Here is a 17,345-nt window from a genome sequence, read left to right as displayed (position 1 = left end):
AACCAGACTGCTGGCGCATAACATTAAAAAGGTGGCAGAGCAGCTTTTAAACTGATCCCTGGGGGAAGGCCGACAGGAGCCGAGGGGCATCCAGTTCGGGACTCCTCATCCCTATGGGATGAGGATGGGGAGGTTAGAGAACAACAAGACAAAGGCAGGGTAGGAGAAGAAATTGGGAAAGTTAGGGTGATGGGATGTGATAGACGGTTTGGCACAATGAGAGGATGCGGGGACAAAGGAACGAATAAGCAGCCCATCCTGGGGCATTCTGTGTATAAATGCTTTTATGCGAATGCCCGAAGTCTACGAGCAAAGGTGGGAGAACTGGAATGTCTGGTGACAAGGGAAAATATTGACATAGTGGGCATAACGGAAACCTGGTGGAATGCGGAGAATCAGTGGGATACCGCAATCCCGGGCTATAAACTCTACAGGAGGGACAGGCAGGGGCTTGTTGGAGGTGGGGTGGCCCTTTATGTAAAGGAAGGGATAGAATCCAGCAAAGTAGAGATTGAAGGTGGGTCCGACTCCACTGTAGAATCTCTGTGGGTTAAATTACCAGGCTTGTGCAGCGATGTAATACTGGGGGCGTGCTATCGTCCTCCAGACCAGAAATCGGATGGGGACCTTGAAATGAGGAAACAGATCAGGGAGGTGACAAGGAGGGACAGGGTTGTAATCATGGGGGACTTCAATTATCCTCATATTGACTGGGTCAATTTGTGTTCTGGTCACGATAAGGAAACCGGATTTCTTGACGTGCTAAATGACTGTGGCTTAGATCAGCTAGTCACGGAGCCCACCAGAGGACAGGTGACTCTGGATTCAATTTTGTGTGGTACGCAGGACCTGGTTAGAGATGTAAACGTTACTGAGCCATTGGGGAACAGTGATCATGCTGCGATCCGTTTTGACGTGCACGCTGGGGGAAGAATACCAGGCAAATCTCTAACAAAAACCCTTGACTTCCGACGGGCGGACTTCCCTCAAATGAGGAGGCTGGTTAGAAGGAGGTTGAAAGGGAGGGTAAAAAGAGTCCAATCTCTCCAGAGTGCATGGAGGCTGCTTAAAACAACAGTAATAGAGGCCCAGCAGAGGTGTATACCGCAAAGAAAGAAGGGTTCCACTAAATCCAGGAGGGTGCCCGCATGGCTAACCAGCCAAGTTAGAGAGGCTGTGAAGGGCAAGGAAGCTTCCTTCCGTAAATGGAAGTCTTGCCCTAATGAGGAGAATAAAAAGGAACAAACTGTGGCAAAAGAAATGTAAGAAGGTGATATGGGAGGCCAAGTGAGACTATGAGGAACGCATGGCCAGCAACATTAAGGGGAATAATAAAAGCTTCTTCAAATATGTTAGAAGCAGGAAACCCGCCAGAGAAGCGGTTGGCCCTCTGGATGGTGAGGGAGGGAAAGGGGAGATAAAAGGAGACTTAGAGATGGCAGAGAAATTAAATGAGTTCTTTGCATCTGTCTTCACGGCAGAAGACCTCGGGCAGATACCGCTGCCCGAACGGCCCCTCCTGACCGAGGAGTTAAGTCAGATAGAGGTTAAAAGAGAAGATGTTTCAGACCTCATTGATAAATTAAAGATCAATAAGTCACCGGGCCCTGATGGCATCCACCCAAGGGTTATTAAGGAATTGAAGAATGAAGTTGCAGATCTCTTGACTAAGGTATGCAACTTGTCCCTCAAAACTGCCACGGTGCCAGAAGATTGGAGGATAGCAAATGTCACGCCTATTTTTAAAAAGGGAAAGAGGGGGGACCCGGGAAACTATAGGCCGGTCAGCCTAACATCCATACTGGGTAAGATGGTGGGAATGCCTCATCAAAGATAGGATCTCAAAACACATAGACGAACAGGCCTTGCTGAGGGAGAGTCAGCATGGCTTCTGTAAGGGTAAGCCTTGCCTCACAAACCTTATAGAATTCTTTGAAAAGGTCAACAGGCATGTGGATGCGGGAGAACCCGTGGACATTATATATCTGGACTTTCAGAAGGCGTTTGACACGGTCCCTCACCAAAGGCTACTGAAAAAACTCCACAGTCAGGGAATTAGAGGACAGGTCCTCTTGTGGATTGAGAACTGGTTGGAGGCCAGGAAGCAGAGAGTGGGTGTCAATGGGCAATTTTCACAATGGAGAGAGGTGAAAAGCGGTGTGCCCCAAGGATCTGTCCTGGGACCGGTGCTTTTCAACCTCTTCATAAATGACCTGGAGACAGGGTTGAGCAGTGAAGTGGCTAAGTTTGCAGACGACACCAAACTTTTCCGAGTGGTAAAGACCAGAAGTGATTGTGAGGAGCTCCAGAAGGATCTCTCCAGACTGGCAGAATGGGCAGCAAAATGGCAGATGCGCTTCAATGTCAGTAAGTGTAAAGTCATGCACATTGGGGCAAAAAATCAAAACTTCACATATAGGCTGATGGGTTCTGAGCTGTCTGTGACAGATCAGGAGAGAGATCTTGGGGTGGTGGTGGACAGGTCGATGAAAGTGTTGACCCAATGTGCGGCGGCAGTGAAGAAGGCCAATTCTATGCTTGGGATCATTAGGAAGGGTATTGAGAACAAAACGGCTAGTATTATAATGCCGTTGTACAAATCGATGGTAAGGCCACACCTGGAGTATTGGTGTCCAGTTCTGGTCGCCGCATCTCAAAAAAGACATAGTGGAAATGGAAAAGGTGCAAAAGAGAGCGACTAAGATGATTACGGGGCTGGGGCACCTTCCTTATGAGGAAAGGCTACGGCGTTTGGGCCTCTTCAGCCTAGAAAAGAGACGCTTGAGGGGGGACATGATTGAGACATACAAAATTATGCAGGGGATGGACAGAGTGGATAGGGAGATGCTCTTTACACTCTCACATAATACCAGAACCAGGGGACATCCACTCAAATTGAGTGTTGGGAGAGTTAGGACAAACAAAAGAAAATATTTCTTTACTCAGCGCGTGGTCGGTCTGTGGAACTCCTTGCCACAGGATGTGGTGCTGGCGTCTAGCCTAGACGCCTTTAAAAGGGGATTGGACGAGTTTCTGGAGGAAAAATCCATTATGGGGTACAAGTCATGATGTGTATGCGCAACCTCCTGATTTTAGGAATGGGTTATGTCAGAATGCCAGATGTAGGGGAGGGCACCAGGATGAGGTCTCTTGTTATCTGGTGTGCTCCCTGGGGCATTTGGTGGGCCGCTGTGAGATACAGGAAGCTGGACTAGATGGGCCTATGGCCTGATCCAGTGGGGCTGTTCTTATGTTCTTATGTTATGTTCTTAAGTTGAAGAATAACCGTACAGAATCAAAGACTGCTCCAACCTGTTCCCCACAAAACTTGGAACCCTAGCTTAGAGTACAATACTCGATCAGAGTACAAATATGATAGCTACGAGGCAGTCAGTAACATGTATGTGTGCAAAATACTGCATTTAAAATTAGATTCCTTAAATTCACCTAAAATTTATTCTGTTATTGGAGAAATACATGAATATTTAATCTGCACATACAACTATCAATTTGAGAGCCGGCATGATATAGCATTATACTAGGATCAGGGAGCTCCAGATTCAAATTCTCACGGAGTCTCAAAAGCTCACTGAGGCTGCAATCCTATACACACTTGCCTGAGAGTAAGCCCCACTGAATAAAGTGGGTAAACTATGTGTAGTGGCACAATATATGTGCTGGAAGTGACCTCTAGTGCCAATCACTCCTTCCAACCCTATGGCTGCAATTCTATACACACTTACCCACAACTAGGTTCCACTAAATTTAATGGAACTTACTTCGGAGGAGACATGCATAGTATTGTGTTGCAATTTACTTAGCAGGTTTATGATCATAAACAGTGGGGAGAAGAGGCCATCCTGCACTCCTTGGCAGGAGGATCAGATAGAAATTGTTACTACTGTACTATTAATTTCAATGAAAAGACAGACATGGACCTGTGGGTGAAGTGATTTTGCACAGAAATTTAGATACGTCATACAAGAATTTGTTTTATAGCACCACTGAGGAGAATTGTAAACTGGAAAGCCTGAATTGAATAGTATCTAAATCTATTTTAGGAGAAAGGTAATTGATCAAACTATGGCTGAGTTTGACCACCCCCCCTTCTGTCACTGTGTAAAGAATGGATACAGTTCTTGGTAGTATTATGCTATAAATATAGTTTTCAACTATAGTTTCCAGCTGTAGTGCTGCTTCTATCACCAACATCTTTGCCATGGACTACTCAGAGGAGTGCAGAATGCCCTGTAATCTGGTCATCGCAAGCATCAAGTTACACAAAAATTCTGTGTTTTTTTTTAAAACTTCAAGCCCAAAGACATTGTTCTTGGACAACATGCTCAGGTTCCTTTATTAAGTCATTAGAAACTTGTGCATAAAAATGCATAGGATCAAGCTGTCGGTCTCCTTTCCTTACTGAAAGGGCAGGGTTAAGAAAATGCTCACTTGGAACCCAATGTACTATTACCGGTCCAGATAAGCTGTAGATCTCTGAGCCTTGGTTTTCTCAAGCTCTGCAGTGTGACGTCATTACTAAAAAACACTGACACAGCTTGATTGTCCCTTTAAAAACTGCAATTTTAAAAGTCTCTTCCCTGGTAAGTCTTAGGCTTATCCTGCACACATCTCTCAGCTTTCAAAGAGTTTCTCACCTGCAAAACAGTAGCATTAATCTGTTGCCTTTGATTAGGACTTTATCCAGATCTGCTGGGTGTGTGTGAGGTTTAATGTTAAATTCTCTAATGTTGTATAAACAGCTCATTTTGGTGTATGGCTCAGGAAGTCAATGAGATAACTGACACCACTCCCTGCACCACTATTCTTGGTTATGCTCCAGTTGGTCGATCTTGGGGCTCTAATAAATAAAACAAAGGCGATCACACAGCCTCGATATTGGCCTGCCATGTTATTAATCATCTTGCTAAAGTGATATGCAGCAAGAACTGGAAGGAAGATGAGGAATATTCCAAACTCCCCACAAACCACCACAAACACAAACAAGGGCTAAACTAGATATGATGGATGCATCACAGATACAATTAAGAATATAAGCAGGTAGCTTAATATCAATCAAATGTGGGATGTTGTGAAGAGGACCTGAATATTCATTCCTTCCTCCCTTCCTCCCTCCCAGTCCCTGTGTATCAGTCCAATATCAAAAAGGGCTGGGGAAAAAAACAACAAAATAGAAAAGCCAGGGGCAACAAAATGTAGGGAGGTAAGGCTTTACCATCTACTGTACATGCACACATACCACTGTCAGCATCACAATTACAGGTGAGTGCTCTCATTTGACCCTAAGCCACACAGTTTTGTTTGTTACTATTATTGTTTAATGCTTCTATTCTTTGGATTTCTTTGATTTATTTAATGATTTTTAGCCCATCTTTCTCATAGTGAGGGTATTCAAGGCAGCTTACAATAAACTAAAAACAATAAAGAAATAAAACAATTAAAAACCCCAGTTGATCAGCATCCATTAAAGGACAGACAAATCATGTCCAAGAATAGGTCACCATCAGGGGCCATTCTAAACAGAAATGTCTTAAGGCCCCACTGGAAGGTCTCCAAAGAAGGAGCAGTTCTTAATTCTGAGGGGAGAGAGTTCCACAGTCCTGGTGCCACCACTGAGAAAGCCCCATTCCTCACCGCCATTCCCTTCACTACCATCAATGCTGGCATGCCTAAATGAGCCCCCTCTGATGCCCTCCTGTTCAAGAGCAATAAAAGAGAATTAAAAGTATAAAGTAGCACCTTGATTTGTGCCCGGAAACAACTGACAGCCAGTGTAGCTGCTGAAGCAGTGGACTGGCTGAATCCAACTGATGAGCCCCCACAACCACAAGGGCAGTCACATTCTATACTAGCTGTAGTTACTGGACAGTCTTCCAAAGCAGTCCCACATAGAGTGAGTAATCTATCCTCGATGTCACTAAGGCATGGGTCACCACTGCCAAGTCTAATCAACTTAGAAAGCTTCGCAGTGCTAAATTCTGGGGCACAAAACGGTCACAGTGGCTGACGAAGTAGGTTGCAGTAGTAAAAAATTTGAGAACCACTGATCTCAAACATCAGCTTCCTCCAGAACCCTCCCTATTTCCATTAAATATCATAATGTTCCCTTGATTTACTCTTAAAAGACTACATCAAACAATTATATAGTCTGTTATGATGTGCAAATATGTGAATTTTATTAACAACAATTCTGGGGAAGTTATTCTGCTTCTCAGTGAAGCCAATTATAGTAACAAAGGCGGGCAAGTGTGTTACCCGCATGTTTTACAACATCTGATCTCCTTAATTAAATTGAGATTGATAGATCTGCTAATGGTTTTTCTTTTTAATTATCAAATTGTATTCTAAAAGACTGCAATTGTATTTCAAAATTCTAAGATTACTACTCAAAATCTACCTTAGCTAGACTTCACTTAGCTGCAAGGAGTGTATCTGGCAAACCTATTTTTAATATTACTGAGTAACTTTTCTCTCTCTCTTACTCACGCGCACACACACACACAGAGTTCTCCCCCCCTTATATGCTGGAGGAAAGCCCAAGTTAGTGCTTCTTTAAAAAAACAAAACAACTTTTTTTGCTACATTAACACAAATGAATTTCAGTTTGTTAATTCACTGTTGAAAAGCAGTTTCTTCTACAACATGTAGTATATATGTTAGTTCTTAAAATCCTGCCTGTTCCTATTATATCAAGTGACTAGGATTCACCTATGAACTTGCTGTGGCAAGCAGCCTGACCCCTAAACCCTGACTGTGGAGAGGAAGAGGGGAGAGTGTGTGAAGTGCTGTAAAACATCTCAGACGCAGAGATGTTGTGAGCATCTTGCAAAGGGACCTTGAAATACTAAACGTCGCCACTCATGATGTTTGCAAATAGCTCAAGACAAGCACAAGCTTCCTTGCAACCTGCTTCGAGCAAGCGAGCAGGACCCGAATGCATCTCAAAGCATTACAATCTTTGTGTATTACAAAGGTTGGAATGAAAAGCCCTCACTCTCGTCCCCTTCCTCATAAGAATATAAGAACAGCCCCACTAGATCAGGCCATAGGCCCATCTAGTCCAGCTTCCTGTATCTCACAGTGACCCACCAAATGCTCCAGGGAGCACACCAGATAACAAGAAACCTCATCCTGGTGCCCTCCCTTGCATCTGGCATAGCCCATTTCTAAAATCAGGAGGTTGCACATACACATCATGGCTTGTAACCCATAATGGATTTTTCCTCAATAAACTTGTCCAATCCCCTTTTAAAGGCATCCAGGCCAGACGCCGTCGCCACATCCTGTGGCAAGGAGTTCCACAGACCAACCACACACTGAGTAAAGAAATATTTTCTTTTGTCTGTCCTAACCCTCCCAACACTCAATTTTAGCTGATGTCCCCTGGTTCTGGTGTTATGTGAGAGTGTAAAGAGCATCTCTCTATCCACTTTATCCTTCCCAGGCATAATTTTTATGTCTCAATCATGCCCCCCCTCAGGAGCCTCTTTTCTAGGCTGAAGAGGCCCAAACGCCGTAGCTTTTCCTCATAAGAAGGTGCCCCAGCCCAGTAATCATCTTAGTTGCTCTCTTTTGCACCTTTTCCATTTCCACTATATCCTTTATGAGATGTGGCGACCAGAACTGGATGCAACACTCCAGGTGTGGCCTTACCATAGATTTGTACAACAGCATTATAATATTAGCCGTTTTGTTCTCAATACCTTTTCTAATGATCCCAAGCATAGAAATGGCCTTCTTTACTGCTGCTGACACTTTCATCGAGCTGTCCACCACCACCCCAAGATCTCTCTCCTGATCTGTCACAGACAGCTCAGAACGCATCAGCCTATATGTGATGAGGAAGGGCAGTAATGGTATTCTCTACCAGGGGGCCAGGAACAAGAACTATCTTCTCTGGCAAGAAACGGATGCCATTTGTGTTATTTCCATCAGGGAAAAGGCTCTCCAGATCTTTGGCCCCTGTGGAAACGACAAAAATAGCATCTGTTTCCACCAAGGATGCAATATATTGTGTACTGCTTTTCACAAAAAAATGTTCTCCAAAGCAAGAGTGATTGAAAAAGAAATGAAAGAGATGGCTCATTGTCACAGAGGGGCACACAAGTTATAGAGAAACCAGCAACAGCCAGTAGAATGGACACCATGCTGGAACGCAGAGGGACGGTTGTTCTTTCTCTGCAGAACATAACAGCATCAGGTAAAAGTGCCTCTCTGCATAGTTAGCAAGAGTCAGCTCTATGGTCTGGAGCACTGGGCCAACCTCACACTGCATTGCTCCACACATGCTTCAAGCACTGCTGAAGTACATCATAACCGTGGGACTGTGACCTCACCCCTCCCTTCTAAAAGGCTCCCTTTTAGAACGGTTCAGGTATGACCAAAAATCTACATGGGGTATAGTACCAAAACATCCCATTATTACAAAACAATTTTTGTCTGTGTAATTTTTGTAAATATGTAAGGATTTATTTGTGGATAACTTTAGATAAACCAAGCAAGCAAGACCCTGAGGGAGTGATAATTAATACACTGCATTTTTTGTTATGCTATTGTTGACTAACACAAAACCACTATATGCTATATATGCTGGCCCAGACTTACTGTTCTTAGAGCTCCAATATACGTATATAGGGGGAGCGGAGATGCATGCACACGCTCATACAAAGGTTGGTCTGGCAAGGCTGGAACATGGGTTCCATTCCTTGAGAAAGATGTCAAGGATAGCATTGACACTCCATTCACTGGGCATCTGAACTCTGCCTAACAATGTCACATACTGAATGAAACAAAATGCTATATCAACAGTACAATACACCAATACAGAGATTTTAAATAGTAAATTATCCTAAAATTTGATAAGTATGTTATCAAGGGATGTGCACATTTTGCACACTCTCTCTTTTTCTAAGCGAAGTATATTTATACTACCTGCTGACAGATTCAACATGGGACTTTCACAATGCATACAAAACTACGACTCACCAGAAATGCTAATCATGACACCTGCTAATTAAAAGATTACATCTTCCGCACAGTCAGCTTCACAATTCAAACAAATGTTAATCAATTTAGCACAAATTTGAGTCACTGCAATATAGAAATTAAGGCCCAATTTCAATTAATATCAAAGAAAATGTGGTGTTTTCCACCTCCAGATGGGCGCTCTCACTCCCACACATATGCAGTCGGTAACCATGTGACACCCCAACCTTACAGAGAAAGCACAGTAAGACGGAATGTGAAGAAATGTTTGTTTCTTCTGCCTAGCCAGGTTTATTGATTTAAGATGAAATGTTTCCAGCAGATTAAAACTTACTAAAGGCTGGTTCACACATGGTGTGTTTCAATGACATTCTTTCATGCTCAACATGAAACTAAACAAAAGGTGACTTTTTTGGAAAAGCACTGTGAATCATCAAATCAGCTGATAATAAAATTCTACCTGTAGTGTCAGATCTGTGATGCCATTTCAGTGGCATGTGGTAGCAATCCTTAGAACATTTCTGCTGGGGCCTGCTGCCAAGGTAAGCTCTACCCTTGTTCTTTGGTTCGTACTGGAGGCAGGCCCCTTTGTGCACACACCCTTGCCCCACAAAGCTTTCTTCACCCCCTGGATTTTTCTCCCATCAAATCGCAGCTTAGCAATTTCAAAGCTTTTTCATCTTACCCTGACAAGGGGCTAAAATTGTCAAGGCACACCATCAGTATTTGTCAATTGACAAGGCACACTCAGCAGGGAGCTCACATCCCCAAAGGCTCTACTAATAAATTACCTTGCCCTAAACTCCCATGGCACACTTGCAGACCATTTGCAGAACACCCATGTGTCACAGCACACTGGTTGAAAATTGCTCTCACAGAACATTCTACCTCCAGTTCATCCCACACTTCCCCCAACACTGGCACATGGCAGCAGCCAGAAGCAGCTTCTCCCCCCCTCACATCCTTCCTGGATTGGTCCAACACAGCTGTTTGAATGCCTAGGAGTGTACTGGCTGGCTCTGCATCAGCTTCAGGGAAGGGAAGGAAGTCGCTGCATGGGCAGTTCCTCTTCTTCCTAGTGTCAACTTGGAACTGTTCCCCAGACAGGATCTGGGAGGATTCCACTGACCACAACAGCCAAGAAGTTGAGTTCTCTGTAGCATTTGGTGGGCCACTGTGAGATACAGGAAGCTGGGCTAGATGGGCCTTTGGCCTGATCCAGTGGGGTTCTTCTTATGTTAGGCAAATTGAGTCACTGTGCAATGGAGTGGGGCAGATTGGGCATTCAGAATGTATCCAAATAGGTCCACTCTCTAGTTCTGCCCTCAAGTAGCAGGAATCTTTATTGCAATTATGCTTAAATACAGTGCAGCCTAGCACAACTGCTGGGATAATCCCAGCCCATTCCCCTGAAGGAAGCAGGAGATGACTCCTGACCTTGTATGGAGTTACAGCAATAAAGACTGCATAGTGAACAAGCCAAACATGAGCCAGCAACGTAATGCAGTAGCAAAGAAGGCAAATACAATTCTAAGTTGTAGCAACAGAAGTACAGTATCAAGACTATGAGAAGTAAGGGTACCATGGTATTCAGCTTTAGTCACACTCCACCCGGAATAGTGTGTCCAGTTCCAGGTGCAGTCATGTAAGAGGAATATTGACAAACTTGAGCAGGTCCAGAGGAGGGCGATGAGAATTAAGATAAAAAAGACTAAAGAACTTGTAATTGACTTCCAGAAAAAGAGGGATGTACACACACCATTATACATAAATGGTGAGGAGGTAGAGAGGGTTGCTAGTTTCAATTTCCTAGGTATTTACATCACAGAGGACCTCTCATGGACTATTGACACCAGCATGTTGATAAAAAAGGCACAAAAGTGGTTATATTTTCTGAGGAAGTTTGGGAGGTAAAATTTGTCACAACAGCTGCTTGTGTCTTACTATCGTTTCACCATTGAGAGTGTCCTAACCTATGATATCTTGGTGTGGTACGGAAATTGCTCTGCAGGGGACAAAAAAACTCTGCAGAGAATTATTAAGATAGCGCAGTACATCATCAACCTTCATCTACCAGCTTCGGAGGACATCCATACATCTCACTGTCTGCAGAAGTCACATAGTATTCTGAGAGAGCCCTTCCATCCGGCTCATAAGTTCTTTAAACTGTTGCCTTCAGGTAGACGATACAGAACTATTAGAGCACGCACCACACGATTCCTGAACAGTTTTTATCCCACAGCCATAATAATAATAATAATAATAATAATAATAATAATAATAATAATAATAATAATAAACTTTATTTCTATCCCACCCTTCTCCCTAAAGGGACCCAGGGCAGCTTACAACATATAAAAGCAGATTAAAACATATTTTAACAAACAGATAAAAACATATTAAAAACACATTAACAGAAACCATAAAAACAGTAGTCAGATAAAAGTCAGAATAAAAAAGAGCATAAAACAGCAGTTCTTAGAGGAATCAGGCCTGTAAAAAAGCAACTAAAAGATGTATAAAAGATGTTAAAAAGGCCATGAAGTCAGAAGGCTTGTTTAAACAGCAAGGTCTTCAGGCCTCGCCGAAAAGTCTCAAGAGAGGGAGCCATTCTCAAGTCAAGGGGGAGGGAGTTCCATAGCGTTGGTGCCACTACTGAGAAGGCCCTGTTTCTTGCCGCTGCCCCATGTACCTCCTTAGGCGGCAGCACTTGCAAAAAGGCCTTCTTTGATGACCTGAGAGGACGAGCCGGATTGTACGGGAGTAGGCGATCTCTAAGATACCCTGGCCCAGGGCAGTATAGGGCAGTATAGAGCAGTATAGCCATAATTACACTGAATAAGGTGATATAGTTGTTACCATGCTCCTGGGCATTATGGTCTGTTATACTGTTTTTATATGATGATGCATGTCGTATAGAATATGTGGGTGAGTGTGTAGAGTGTGATTGTTGGAATTGTTGTATATATTTATGCTTGTATCTCAAAGGTGCATAAATTTTGTTGTGCTGTAGCACAATGACAATAAAGTTACTCCTCCTCCTCCTCCTCCTACTACTACTCCTACTCCTACTACTACTAGAATGGTGAGGGGGCTGGTGACTAGGCCCTGTGAAGAAAGGCCAAAGGAGTTAGGTGTTCGTAGTTTGGAAAAGAGAATGTTAAGAGACCTCAGAATTATAAATATCCAAGGGCCTGTCATATGGAAGATAGAGTGGATTTGTACTCAGTTGCTCCGGAGAATAAGACCAGACAAATGGGTTTAGACAAGGGAGATTTCAATTAAATGTTAGTAAGGACTTCCTGACAGTTTAAACTGTTCAGCAGTGAAACAGGCTGTCTCGGAACATGGTGGACTTTCCAACATGGCAGGTGTTTAAGCAGAGGCTGGACAGCCATCTAACAGGTTGTAGTTATGGGCAGTATACATTGACCAAAAAACAAAACAAAACAGCAGTTTAAATAATGCAGGCTATTTCGCCCTCCATTCCACTTACTAAATGCATGCCTGAGAGTGAGAATGAGATTGGAAAATGCTGTTCTCTCCATTGGTTTCAGTTCTAACCTGTCTCTTATAATTTTTAACAGACAGTACATATCTTCTGGATTGTCAAGACAATTTTGAGTATTTTTAGCTTTATGTGCCGACTCTCGAAAGCAACCCTCACATAAGATATGGAGTGACTGAACCAGACTCCAAAAATCAACACAGATAGGGTTTAAGAAGTTGTACCTGTTTACTACACCTGGATCTTAATGGGCGGGCAAATGGTGTAATGCTTCAGGAGTCAGACTTGGTTGGCAACCTTCAGTCTTGAAAGACTATGGTATAAGCCTACAGCACCTGGTATTCCCAGGTGGTCTCCCATTCAAGTACTAACCAGGCCTGACCCTGCTTAGCTCCCAAGATCAGACAAGATCAGGCATGTGCAGGGTAACAGTTGCAGTCAGACTTAGACACAGAAGATCCAGGTTCAAATCCCTGCTCAGCCATGAAGGTTTCTGGAAGGTTCCTGGAAGGCCTTGAGCCAGTCATTATCTCTCAGCCTTATCTGCATTAAAGGGAAGCTCTGCTATTGTGTGTTGTCACTGAGCAAGCCTTATGTGCACGTGGGATAGGACCTGCTCTGTGGTTGCTCCCTGGATGCAGAATTCTGTGCCTCAAAATGTCTGGGAGTTCCCCCCCACCCCCACCCTGGTTAAAAACACTCAACCGTTACATCTGACATTTGGTCTCTGAAGCCAATTTGTTCTTTGGGTGTCAGACCTTTGCTGGAATAGCTCTTTTTTATCTGTCTCCAACTACTGGTTTTGTTTTTGGTTAATTACTGCTTTCAGTGGAGCCTGTTTTTCATGTTTTATTACTTTTATGTTAACTCGTCTTCAGATTTTGGATGAAAAGTAGGATAAAAATGAGTGAATAAATCAAGTGCTTTGCAACACTCAGAAAGCACTCCACACATGTTAAGTAGTAGTAGTATTAAAATGGTGCTTTGTTGCAATGCTTTAAAGTGTCCATTTTGGAGAGCAGAAGAAGAAGATTGCATCTCTTTCAATAAACACTCTGAAAATAATTTAGCGAGGATGACAAAATGTCCAATGTTACCAATATCCATTTATAATACAAAAGCAGCACTGCCAAACCCAGAGACTGAGCAGTTCAATCAGGGAAAAATCCCACCAAGATGTGGCTTCCAAATGTAAGAGAATCTTAAATCATTAATGAAACTAAGTTTTTAATGTATGCAAATTAAATTATATATTCATCTTTCCTTAGACCAAATTTAATGCGCATACTTTATTTAGAAATCAGTCTTGTAAAGACCTGGGGAAGAGGCGGTGACAACGTACATTTTTTATTGCTGTAGACCACAAAATGATAATGTTCTCTTTTAATAATATTTTAATCTCTTTTAATAATATAAAGCCTGATCGCCAAGCTGGAATACCGGGTGCTGGAATCTGGCACGTACTTTCTCAAAAGGGCAAGCCGTGCCAATTTGCATTATTGAAGCAGCACAATCCCGCCAAAGTTAAGCACTTTCAGAACCCAAGAAAAGATATTTATGCACCTTTTGGGAATAATTATCCCATCTTCATAAACAACCACTCACTTTGGCACCTGGGGCAAGGAAGCCCTGCCCCAAAGGGAGTATGTTAGTCCCCAACCTCCCTCCTAGCCTTAAATAACTTTTTTTTAACAATTAAGTGGGAGGTCAGTCCCATTCCAGGTACACAAGCTTCAAACTGCTATGGGATCTACCACTGCTCTCAGCCACTTTCCTTTAGCACTTGCATCTTCATTTGCCATCCTTCTCCAACCTCTGGAGAAGGTCAAGCACACCTACCCTTCCTTACATCTTAGAAAAGGGGAGAGACGCTTCCCAACATTGCTAGACCCAATGGCATAGCTACCCGTGGGGCAAGGGGGATGCTTGTGACACCAGGCGGCACTCCTTTGAGGGTGGCATTGCCACCCCCACAGAGATCAACCATGCTGCACTGACATGCCTTTTTTTTACTGGCAAAAAAAAAAATTATTAGCAAAGACTCAATTTCCGAGGGTGCAGCAGGAGGGAAACCAACTCTTCCAGCAAGTGCACTGTGGTTGCTGGAAGTGGCTTGCCAGTGACTCTTTCTAGGTGGGTGGGGACCAGGTTCAGTTCGCTCCCACCCCTGTTAGATCAGGCTAAAGACTCATCTCTTGGCTTCCTGAGTGGCAGGAGTGCCTCTGGAGCAGCTCTCAGGTTTCCTGGCTACTCTTTGAACTGTGGGGCGAAGGCAGAGCCTGGCAGGGAAAAAGATGCTGTGCCGGCCACCCTGCCCATCTGCCCTCCTATGGGTGGCTTGGCAGTCCTATGCATCTCCCCTGCACGGCCAACCTCGAGGTTCAAGAGCATGTCGGGGTGTGTATGTATGTAAGAGGTGGCGGGACAAATGCAGAGAGGAGCTTTGGAGAAAGGGGTGCAAGAATGTGGGGGGGAGGTGGCCTGCTGCTCGTCCCAAAGGAGTAACAAATGGTCGGTGGGGGGTGGCACCTCATTCCCCAGCCCGCCAACTCCTCGTTCTCTTTGCAGCCCCTTCCCTTCCTCATGCAGCTTTGTGTTCCCTTGGACAGTTACTCCTGAATAAAAGTGCAAAGAACTGCAGCCAGTCCACCTCCTCCTCCTGCTCCAAGCCGCTTTCCGAAGTCCACTCACCTCCGCCACGCCTGCTCCGCTCTGCCGTTTGGTTAACACATTAATTCGCATTAATCTGAATTGTATATTAATTTTTTGATTTCTTGCATAGGGATGCCAAAATATTCTGTGACCCAGGGCAGCAGATGCCTCAAGTACACCATTGGCTAAACCTCAGAGACACTTCAAATGCTACCGTTTTCAAGAAGTCTCTGAAACTACCATGATAGAGAGATTGTCCCTTGCACTCCTGGAGAATTAAATCTGCAAACACATTGATGCGAAATGTGCTCCAAGCACCTTCAAAGCCTACAGCGGTAAGTCCTCTGTCCCTTTTCTCATTTAGGGAATGGGAAGGTGCTTTGGGCTCTTCTCCACAGTTGCACTGGGCTTTAATGCCATCTCAGCCACAGCAAGGTATTATGTATAAAAACCTACCTCTACTCCCCTCAAAGGATGGCAGGTTCGATGACAAGAAGTGTTTGAGAACTACCACAGCCAGCCAAAATGTGCTGTCCCCTGAAAATGTTGCTAGTCACACTTGGGACTGGGTTTGAAATTTGCACCCAGAATAGTCCTCTCTCTCTCCTTCCGAGAGGAAGCAGGCAGCAACCATGACCACCACCTTCAGAACCCAACTCCTACTTTAGAGAGTGGGGCAACAGCTTCACCAAAGAAGTGAGTTTGAACAAAGCTATTGAGCACCGTGTAGGAGTCCAGGGGAAAGAGTTCCAGAATCAAAAACAGGACACTGTGATAAATTCATACTAAGAAAAGGACAAAGTTTGTGCAAGACAAGGAAGAGGTTACTGAGCCGCTGCAGTATCACATTAAACAGGTTAGTTCTTTTGAATCCACTGCCAGGACTGATACACTTCTTTTATTGATATTGCTGACTTGTTTTGAATGAAAGTCTTTTTCCAAGACTTTCATCGGAACATACTAAAAAGATACAAAACTAGTACTTAAATACTGCATTAAAAATACACCTAGTTTTAAAAACCTCCACACACAAAATATAACTTCGCATTACTATGAAAAACAAAATGAAAATGATTACAATAAGCAAACAAAATGGATTTACTTGTTAAACTTCTATGCAGACCCATTTCATGGGCAATCTCCGACAAATGGAAACATCGAACTTCCCCATGATGACCAGCCTTGGTAAGCCCCCAAATTCCCAAGAGCCTTTTGGAAATGGAGCAGATCCATCAATCTCCCAAGGTGGAGCAGTCATCAGCCCCCTGCCCCAACAGAGTTTAGAAGTTGCAGCAAATCTAAATGCAACCAGTTACCTGCCCATGACAATGCAGTTATCAGACTCCCCCACCCAAAAACTGCACTTACCTTGTCAGCAATGACCAGGCCCAAGTTATGCCCTGCTATTAGTGGTACCTGATATTAATCAAGATATCCCAAGGTTGCCAAGGTGCCCATTAACACCTGAGCTGCTCTTTTGGTGTAGTCACTGACATTTTCTCAGGCAAGATGCCGCAAAAGGAACCCAATATCACATGGAGAAAGTTTCCATTTGATGGTAAATATTTGTATTTTGGAATATGTGACACTCTGAGAAAGTTTAATGTGTTCACTTCCTTAGATAAGTGAATTTCATTAATTAATTTTGATTTTATGCAAAGATTGTGAATCCCAACCTCTGTGCAAGGTAGAGGAGGAGGGTTGGTTACCTAAACGCTACATTGCCATTCTAGCCAGACATTGCCTTCTCACCAGCTTGACTATATCAGAGGTGCTGAAGGTGTAATATGAGGGAGAGGGGCACTCACAACTTTGGACCACACTTCTGTTGTTTGTCTTGCGGTGGCAGCAGCTGCTTCTTGGAGAGAAGCCCAAACTCAGGCTCCAAGTGGCACACTGTAGAGCAGATGCTTCCATGCTTGCTGACAGAGGAAGTGAAAGAGCAGCCACCTAAGTTCACCACCCACCACTCTGCAAACAAAGTTGGGATTGCGCCTCCTCGCACAAAGAGCCTTCCTCTGCACCAAACTGCTGCATTCACACAGCAATTAATTTTAATAGCTTCTATGTGTTTATATTTTACTGTTAGGTATCTTTCAATGAGTGAATAGAATGGAAAAATTAAATGCTGAAATTTTAAACAATGAAAGCTGCATTACCCAGAGGTGGCCTGAAACACTGT

At 43.7% G+C, this 17,345-nt stretch overlaps 1 protein-coding gene and 1 pseudogene across 4 annotated transcripts in view; both read right to left on the bottom strand.

The window, feature by feature from the left end:
- ADGRL3 (adhesion G protein-coupled receptor L3) overlaps positions 1-17,345 on the bottom strand; it is a 675,925-nt gene that overhangs the window by 635,125 nt on the left and 23,455 nt on the right. The window lies entirely within an intron of this gene.
- LOC136642928 (5S ribosomal RNA) lies at positions 12,835-12,951 on the bottom strand (annotated as a pseudogene).

Source organism: Tiliqua scincoides, chromosome 2 (genome assembly GCF_035046505.1).
Source record: "Tiliqua scincoides isolate rTilSci1 chromosome 2, rTilSci1.hap2, whole genome shotgun sequence".
NCBI lineage: Eukaryota > Metazoa > Chordata > Lepidosauria > Squamata > Scincidae > Tiliqua > Tiliqua scincoides.
Note: the sequence above shows the minus strand (reverse complement) of the source record. Positions and strands in the feature narration are given on the sequence as shown.